Source organism: Artibeus jamaicensis, unplaced genomic scaffold (genome assembly GCF_021234435.1).
Source record: "Artibeus jamaicensis isolate MK-2021 breed Jamaican fruit bat unplaced genomic scaffold, CSHL_Jam_final contig_240, whole genome shotgun sequence".
In the NCBI taxonomy this organism is placed as follows: Eukaryota; Metazoa; Chordata; class Mammalia; order Chiroptera; family Phyllostomidae; genus Artibeus; species Artibeus jamaicensis.
This window is the reverse complement of record NW_026521506.1, coordinates 12,650,248-12,658,925: the sequence shown is the minus strand read 5'-3', so window position 1 is coordinate 12,658,925 and position 8,678 is coordinate 12,650,248. Positions and strand designations below refer to the sequence as shown.

Sequence of the window (8,678 nt, the reverse complement as noted above, 5' to 3'; positions counted from 1 at the left end):
TGGAAGCAACCTAGGTGCCCATCAGTAAATGAATGGATCCAAAAATTGTGGTACATATACACAATGGAATTCTATGCTGCAGAGAGAAAGAAGGAGCTACTACCTTTTGCAACAACATGGATGGAACTGGAAAGCATTATGCTGAGTGAAATAGGCCAGGTGCTGAAAGACAAATACCATATGATCTCACCTTTAACAGGAAGCTAAACAACAGAACAAACAAGCAAGCAAAAAAAAAAAAAAAAAACAAAGACACTGAAATAGAGAACAAGGGGATAGTGACCAGAGGGGAGAAGGAAGGGAAGTTAAGGGGAAAAAGGGGGATGGATTTGGAGGAACAAATAGGAAGGACACAGGGATGAGAACTAAGGGGGGGGAAATGGGAGGGAGGTGGGGAGCAAGGGGTGGGGGAGGCTGGGATGGGAAAAATAGACAAAAAACTGTATTTGAAAAATAACTAAATAAAATTAATTAAATAAAAAAGAAAAAAGAAAAAAAAAGACCTCTGCCTACCACAGAATAGCTGTTCAATAAATGAAGGATCTTTGGATGCCTTTCAGGATCCTAGCAGGGAAAGAGGCAGCCAGGCATAATCAAGTCTTCTTTTGGGCTCCCTAGGGAGGTGAGAGCCAGGCAGCTGGGAAGAGACCAGTGACTACTCTTTCAATTCAGAGGAAATGTACAGACTAGCAGGGCAGAACAGTACACAATAAAGAAGGCCAAATTATTGTGGCTTAAAAAGTCAAAAGAAGACCATACAATAGCTCTGGAGTCATTGCCTGAGAGATTTGACAGCCTGGGAATTTGGCTATCTTGACATTGCACCAGAGACTCCTGTTATGTATGCTGGAAGCATCAGACAAGTGTCCCTGTCAATCCTTTGTGGTTTCCTAGTTCTACAGGGAACCCAATCATTATTCCCTTGTGGTCCAGACCAACAACCTTAAATAACCAGAAAGGCCAGATGATGCTAGCCCAGTGTATCAGCTTGTTTGTTTGGATGAAACATAGGCAAAAGGTGGCCTATACTAAATGAAGTTATAATGGTAGAACTGCCTTAGTGTGCCATAGAAGGAAATTGTTCTCAAGTCTAAAACATGAAAATCCTGCCTGAGTTTATAGCCAGATGGCCTGCCATATGGATTTTGAATTTGCCAGATCCACAAACATGTTAGCCAGTTCCTTAGACCACCCCTACTCTCTATCTCTGGAGAACTTTGATTGATTGATACACCCACCAAAAGAAGAGATAGTTAGAGAGAAAGTGCAAAATGTGTCTATTTCACAATTTTGTCCAGGGGCAACTTTCTTATGAGGACAGCTTCCATTAGTGGCCTATACATTATCTTCCAGTTTCTGATTCCAAGCAGTTGACTTTTTTTCTGGCAAAGCCTTATTTGACAATAGATACTTCTGATTAGGTTCACTCAGTCAGGGGCCTGTGACAGCCGGATTGCTAGCAAGCCCTGGGGTTGCTTTTTGTTTGTTTTTGTATTATTTTCTACAGTGTCAGACTGAAGCTAGTTTGAAGCCACTCTTGTCTGAGTCTGGATGTGGTTCTGATTAGAGGCTAAGCAGCTCAAATCAGAGTGAAGAGATTTTAGAAGCAGTCATTTATCAGCAAATACATGCCTCACTCGTAAATATATACATACGTACGTACGTACATAATAAATCAAACACGCAAGCAAACAGGTTTTGCCACTTCCCACTTTGAGCTGCTTTGCCTGAACTTGAGGGTATTTCCAATCACCAGGTTTCTCTGCAGCACACTGCGAAGAAATGACAGTGTGCTCCATAGGACCCATCAGCTTCTGCAGACAAGGTGGGCACTGAATATAACACTTGAGCTACATTAATAATTAAGTAAGGCCTAAGGAAAAAGAGAAGGCTATTCTCATTCAAACAATCTGGAGAGAAAGTTCAGGGGAGTCCCTTTAATGGAGTCTTGACATCTCTTCTAAAACCTAGGAAGTGCAAGCATTGCTTATTTTTTGCCACTTTAGATCAAAACACAAATATATTTTGTACAAAGCACTTAAAAATGTGATTAAGTCAAATTGTTCAATTGTTCTCATCTGTATTCATGGTCATGATCCTCCACTGGCTCCAGATGTTTCTAGGAGTGGTTAGCTCAAAAGCTCACTTGACTATCACCCCATGGCATTCTTCTCACAGATGATTAATAGAGGACACAAGGCTGACTCAGAGCTTGGCCAGAGACTTCATTGATTAAGGCAAGCTTAAAGAATCACAGCTTTCCTCCCCGATTGAGATCGGCTTTGTGTATCCACAGCCCTCTATTAGGAGAAAGGGATTTCCCTTGTCTAGGATAGGTTTTATCCCATGCTGTTGAAAAGGGGAGGGTCCCAAACTAAGAGCCAGATGATTACTGGCTAATAATGCAGAAATAGAGAAGCACGCACTGTGCAGCTGATCTGTAAATTGGTACCAGGTCTGAGAGCATGGAATGACAAAATGTGGTATTTATCTTTTTCTGAGAATGTATGTTCCCTGGTGTTACAAAAACAGTGCACTACTTCTTAAATTTTGATGTGTGTGCAAATCACCTGGTGATCTTGTTAAAATGCAGATTCTGATTTGGTAAGTCTAGTAGGCCTCAGATAGTGAGTTACTGATAAACCCCCAGATGATACCTATGCAGCTTGTCCTTGGACCATACTTTGAATACAAGCTTATGAAACAAGTGGTATGCCTGCAAATAGGCCCCATGTCTCTACTGTTACCTGACTCCTGTCAATGATAAAGAAATAGCCAGATCTTTCTCTCCTGTAGTTTGCAGTCTGTAAGAAAATGAGCCTTGTGTGTACGTAATGGGATCAGTGCCACAAGGGAGGTAAAAAACACTGGGTATGTTGGGAGAAAGAAGTGGTCATTTCTAGCTACAATGGGGAGGAACTATAAAAGCTTCAGGGAAGACAAAAATTTTAAGCTGGATGATAAAGGAGATATGGGAGTCATGCATGAATGCAGCCAAGACTTGCCAGGTAGATTGGTCAGCAAAAGCAAATGTATGTAGGCTAGAAATCATGAGGCATGGACATAAAAGAATGTTTACTTCCATCTGACTGGAATGTAGACTACTCTTCTAAGCAGAAATTAAGACAAAAATAAGGTTGATCAGATAGTATTGGAACAGATCACAGAAGATCTTGATGTCCTACATGAAAGCATTTGAATTTCATTATGTATATAAGGGGGAAAATTGATTATTTTTATTCCAAATGTGACATGAATGGAGCTTAGCCTCGTATCTTAGAGTTAGATGATCACTCATGTGGGAGTGGAAAGAATAGGTTGGAAGGGAAGAACCTGGAGGAAAGGAGGCCAGTTTGGAGGCTATTGTCTAATTGGTCACCCAGAAAACATTTCCTAAGCTCCTATTTTGTCCTAACCACTGTGCTAATGACTTGATCAAGGAACAAAAACATAGATGTCCTGTTCTCACTTCAGCAGCACATATAATAAAATGGAATGATACAGAGAAGATTGGCATGGCCCCTGTGCAAGGGTGACACTCAAATGCATAGTGTTCCACATTTAAAAGAAAGAAAGAAAGAAAGAAAGAAAGAAAGAAAGAAAGAAAGAAAGAAAGAAAGAAAGAAAGAAAGAAAGAAAGAAAGAAAGAAAGAAAGAAAGAAATACAACATACATATCCTATCCCCTTGTGCACTCATAGCCTGAAGAGTGCTACAAAGATGTCCAGGGAGATAGGAGAGCATAAACCAGGAGACCTAAAAGTCTGGAGTGTCAGAGACAATTGTCCTAAGTCAGTGACATTTTGATCCAGATCTGAATAATGAGGAGGACATAACCAGATAAACAGGAAAGTGAAATGGTACTCCAGACAAAGGGAGGACCCTAACAAAGGCTTAGAGACTAGAGAGCCTAGCATGTCCTCAGGTTAAAAATAGAACATGAGTGAAGTGGAGAGACCAAAGGGAAAAGAGACATGACACAAAGCTAGAAAGTTTGGCAGGTGTCACACTTGTATCAGGCTTTTGCAAAAGAGTGAATGATTTAAAACTTTGCCTTGAGGGAAATGGGTGGCCATTCAGCACTGGAGTAACTTAAGATGTGTGTATTAGAACAATGCTTATCTGTGTCTCCTCTGTGAAAGATGAATGGGAGCAGGGAACAAGACTCCATGCAAGAAAGCCAATTAATAGAACATTTTCATAAACCACAAAAGAAGTGATGGAGACTTGGTCTGAGTGGAAGAGAGGGTGGAGAGGGGCAGGTGAACCAACATGATAATCAAGGAGTAAAATCAGCAAAAACTGGAGAAGGTGGGGAAGGACCAAGGAGAGGAGGAAGAAGGCAAGAAGGATGCCGAAATTCTTAGTTTGGGGACTGGATGTACCACCACCGATATAAAGAACATAGGAGAAGTAAATTTGGAATGGAGTGAGGAAAGGAAAGCCAGGTGAAGTTCCTGTGGGACATTAAAGGGGGAGACAAATAGGCAGATCTACACACCACTAGATTTGGAGGGAAAGTATTAGCTAGGAAAAAGGATTTAGGGACAATCAGAGTAAAGACCATGGCTGAAGCTATGCATTCTTATGGCTGATCCAGAACATTCTTCTTTACCTATTAAGTCTCTCAAATGACCTCCAAAGTGTATCAGGAATACACATTGCAATGGATGAGTTTACACAGGAGCCCAGATTCTGCCATGACTCAGGAAAAGAGGACAGATTTTAGAAGTAAACTGAATAGATATTTTGAGAATATTATAAATGATGGCATATTTGGAGTTGGTATGCAGCCTGTCAAAGTGAGAAATAGCTCTCATTTTATATGGGAAATCTGATAGATCAGTTTCAAAAAAGAGGAGTCAAGACTTTGCAGGCAAATTGTACATCAAGCAGCTTCTGAAGAATCTTGAGTTAGCTGTACTTGCTCAGTTGCCCAACATATTCTTGACATATATATGCTCAGTGTGCAGTTTAATTCTAGTGTTACCCTAAGCAAAATCATGATTAGATATAACTGCTGCTTGTGGTGGAAAAAATCTATAATGCATTTCTAAAACAAATATCAATGACCATTTCTCAAAAATTTTAGATTATTTAGACCATTTTGCCCTTCAGTAGCCTACATAAACAAGTTGGCCATATTTATAAAATAAAGATGTGCATTCTAAATAAAACAATGCAGGATGGTTGCTTTATACAAGTTGTCTTTTTTCATTATATGCCTATCAGCTACCTCCAAAATGTACTTTGAAACTATTATAGCAGCAAATTAATGTTTTCAAAGGACCTGTTGATGTGGAACTTTTAAGGAAATGAAAAGAAGTAAATAAAGTCAGCAATATATCTTCTAAATTTGTAGGAGAATGATGCCTGTTTGTGGGTGCACTCAGAACTCAATCTAATGCAAACCTGAGAATGACATCATGCATTCATATGGGAGAATTTTTTTAGTGCAACCAGAACTTGTAAGGGTATGTGGTGGTGGTGGTGGATGGATATTGTAAGCCCTGGAAAGGCAATACAGTTGAGTGATTATCAGCCTCTGGATAGGCAGGCATGTAGAGTCATTCATAGAGTTTTCCCTACCTGCCTATTTATGCTAGAAAGGCCAAGATCTGGAACTTAAATCTTTCCTGTATAACTCAAGAATAGATTTGGAATACTCCCTTCTGGGAAGATATTGTACTGATCCCTGGCTCACACAGAAGTGTGAATAACCCAGAAGTAAAACCTTTTTCACGGAGAGTTGAACAGGTTTCCAACAAGGAAACCTGGCCTTGTGTGCACAGAAGGGGTTTGGTATTAGATTTCTATTACCCTACATCATAGTGTGTGGTATTGGGTCCAGTTATGAAAGAGAATTCTTCTATTACTTATTGTTACCTAACAAACTTCTTTGAAATGTAATGGCTAAAACACAACCTATTTTATCTCACTATTCTATGGATTGAATGGGTTCCACTGGGAAGTTCTTCTATTTATTTTACTAGGGGGTTACCATGCAGTTGTAGTCAGATGGCATCTGGAGTCATCCAGAGGCTCAACTGAGTCTCTGAGATGGTTGGTCCTCTCTTCCTATACACAAAAATATCAGGGCCTCAGAGTTTCAGTCAAGATGGTGGTATAGGTAAATACAGTACTTAAATCCTTCCACAACTACATCAAAATTACAACTAAACTACAGAACAACCATCATTGAGATCTGCCTGAAATTTCACTGAACAGAAGCCTAGAACTAAGAATATAAAGAAGCCACATTGAGACTGTTAGGAGGGGAAGAGATTGCAACAGGTTGGTCCCATACCCACATGTGGCAGACTAAAATTGGGAGAGATGTCTCAGTTACAGTTGCTCCCCTTGAGAAGCAAGGAGTCTCAGCCTCGCACCAGGACCTCTAGCCCAGGGTTCCATTTCTTGGAAGAGAAGTCCTCATAACTTCTTGCCATAAAAATAAGTAGGGATTGCGGCCAAGTGAGACAGAGGGCTTCTGGAGTCCCAGACATTCCTCTTAAAAGGTCCACACATGGACTTATTCAGACTCACTGCCTCTAAACTCAAGCACTGGAGCAGCACCTCAAAATATATCAGAAACTATGTGGAGGAACCGAATTATCTGGCATCAGGGCAATATGCTGTATGGGCAGCTTTCTCCCAGACAGAAGTGCTACCAGAAACAATTGTTCCTTTTTCTGAGCCCTCCTCCCACAGAACTGGCAGGCAGGTGCCATATCTGATACTCCATAAATATGCATAACACTTTTCTCCTCACCCTGGTGATTCCCCGAGATCCTGGCCCATTCAATTTGTCAGCCCACTCAAACCTTTTCCATACAAATGACCAGTCTTGCCTCATGCTTCAGACTTTCCTAAAATCTCTCAGAGAAGCATCATCTGGCCTCAGCATGCCCTGTACCTGTCACTAAGTGGTCCCAGGCCCAACACTCATGGCAGACGGCCTTGGTTTGTCACTTGGCCTCACCTGGAAACCTCCAATCCCAGCAAAGTAACAACCATCTGTAGATTTCTTTGTAGCTCATGCCAGGTGGCTACTGCCATGGCACAGGTGGAAGCTGACCTTGGCCTGAACTTCCTGGGAGGCCACAAGAACCCAGAGCCAGTGTACCCAAGTGGACAACTTGAGACTATGCCAAAGGACTACCACTCGACCGCCTCCACAAGCAACACTCTCAATGGGTGGATTCAGTAGGCACCAGAGCACTGTTCAAGGGAGTCCTGTTCTGTGAGGTTGGCCCCTGAACAGCTGATCCTCCACAGTGATTGCAACCAATTTTTATAGTCTATAAGCCTGGGTTATATTTTTCCTGTTGAGGTGCCAACAGCAATCAAAGCTCAACTACAAATAGGAGAGTGTTCACAGCCTACATGGAGTTCACACTTGGAGCACCCAGCTCAGATGATTGGGGAGACTATGCCACTGGACCCTACTACAGGACACCTATTATGTAAGGCAACTCTACCAAGCCTGGGAGACATAGCAACTCTACCTAATATACAGATAAACACAGGGAGGCAGCCAAAATAAGGAATAAAAAAATCATGTTCCAAATGAAAGAACAGAGCAAAACTCCAGAAAAAAATAAATAAAATTGAAACAAGCAATCTAGCAGATACATAGTTCAAAAGACTGGTTATAAGGATGTTCAATGAACTTAGGAGAAGAGTAGATGAACTTAATGAGAACTTCAACAAAGAGACAGGAAACATAAAAAATGGAAAACATAAAAATGATCCAGTCAGAAATGAAGAATACATTAAATGCAATGACAAATACATTATAGGTAATCAGCAGTGATGTAGATGAAGCAAAGGACCAAATCAGACATTTTGAAGCTGAAAACACCCAATCAGAACAACAAAAAAAAGATCAAAACAAGAAGTTCCAGCCACAATGGAGGCGTAGGTAGAAACCCTTTGCTTCCTCACACAGCCAAAAGGAGAAAAACAACCAATTGAAATCAATAAACAACCACAAGTGCCAGAAAATCAAACTGCATGGAACTCCGACAACCATAGGATTGAAGAAAAAATCAACCAGAACAACCATACCAGTAAGGCAGCATATAAAGAGAAACCACAGTGAGGCTGCAGACTGTGTGGGATAGGCTGACTTAAGGGGAAACAGACTCAGAAGTGGCTGTGGACTATGGCAGTTGCGGTGGTGGGAGAAACTCCCAGTCTCATACAAGGGTTTGCACTAGAGATGAGCAGGCACACTGCATTGTTCTCTTTCTGGCCCCTTCCCCACAGACAGTGCTGCAGCAAAGCCAGGAGGTTTGCCCTGCCTGGATGATTACCAAAGGCCCTGCCCCCTTAAAACTTATCAGGGGCCCTGAGCAAAGAAATAGGGCCAAAATGAAAGAACAGTGCAAAACTTCAGAAAGAGAGCTAAGCAAGGAGGATACAGCCAACCTATCTGATGGAGAATTTAAAGCCCTGGTAATCAAAATGCTCACAGAACTGATTGAGCTTGGTTGACAAATGAAAGATACCCAAAAGGAAAAAAACAAAATATTCAGGGAACCAACAGTGACAAGAAGGAAACCAGGACTCAAATCAATGATTTGGAACAAAAGGAGGAAATAAACATCCAAGTGAAACAGAATGAAGAAACAAGAATTCAAAAAAGTGAAGAGAGGCTTACAAACCTCTCTGACA

The 8,678-nt window shown here is 41.2% G+C and overlaps 1 non-coding gene across 1 annotated transcript; it reads left to right on the top strand.

Moving 5' to 3' along the window:
- Positions 1 to 3,461: 3,461 nt before the first annotated feature.
- LOC119050195 (U6 spliceosomal RNA) lies at positions 3,462 to 3,565 on the top strand. Its single transcript, XR_005082701.2, has one exon. It is a non-coding gene; the product is annotated as a U6 spliceosomal RNA (small nuclear RNA).
- The last annotated feature ends 5,113 nt before the right edge of the window (positions 3,566 to 8,678 follow it).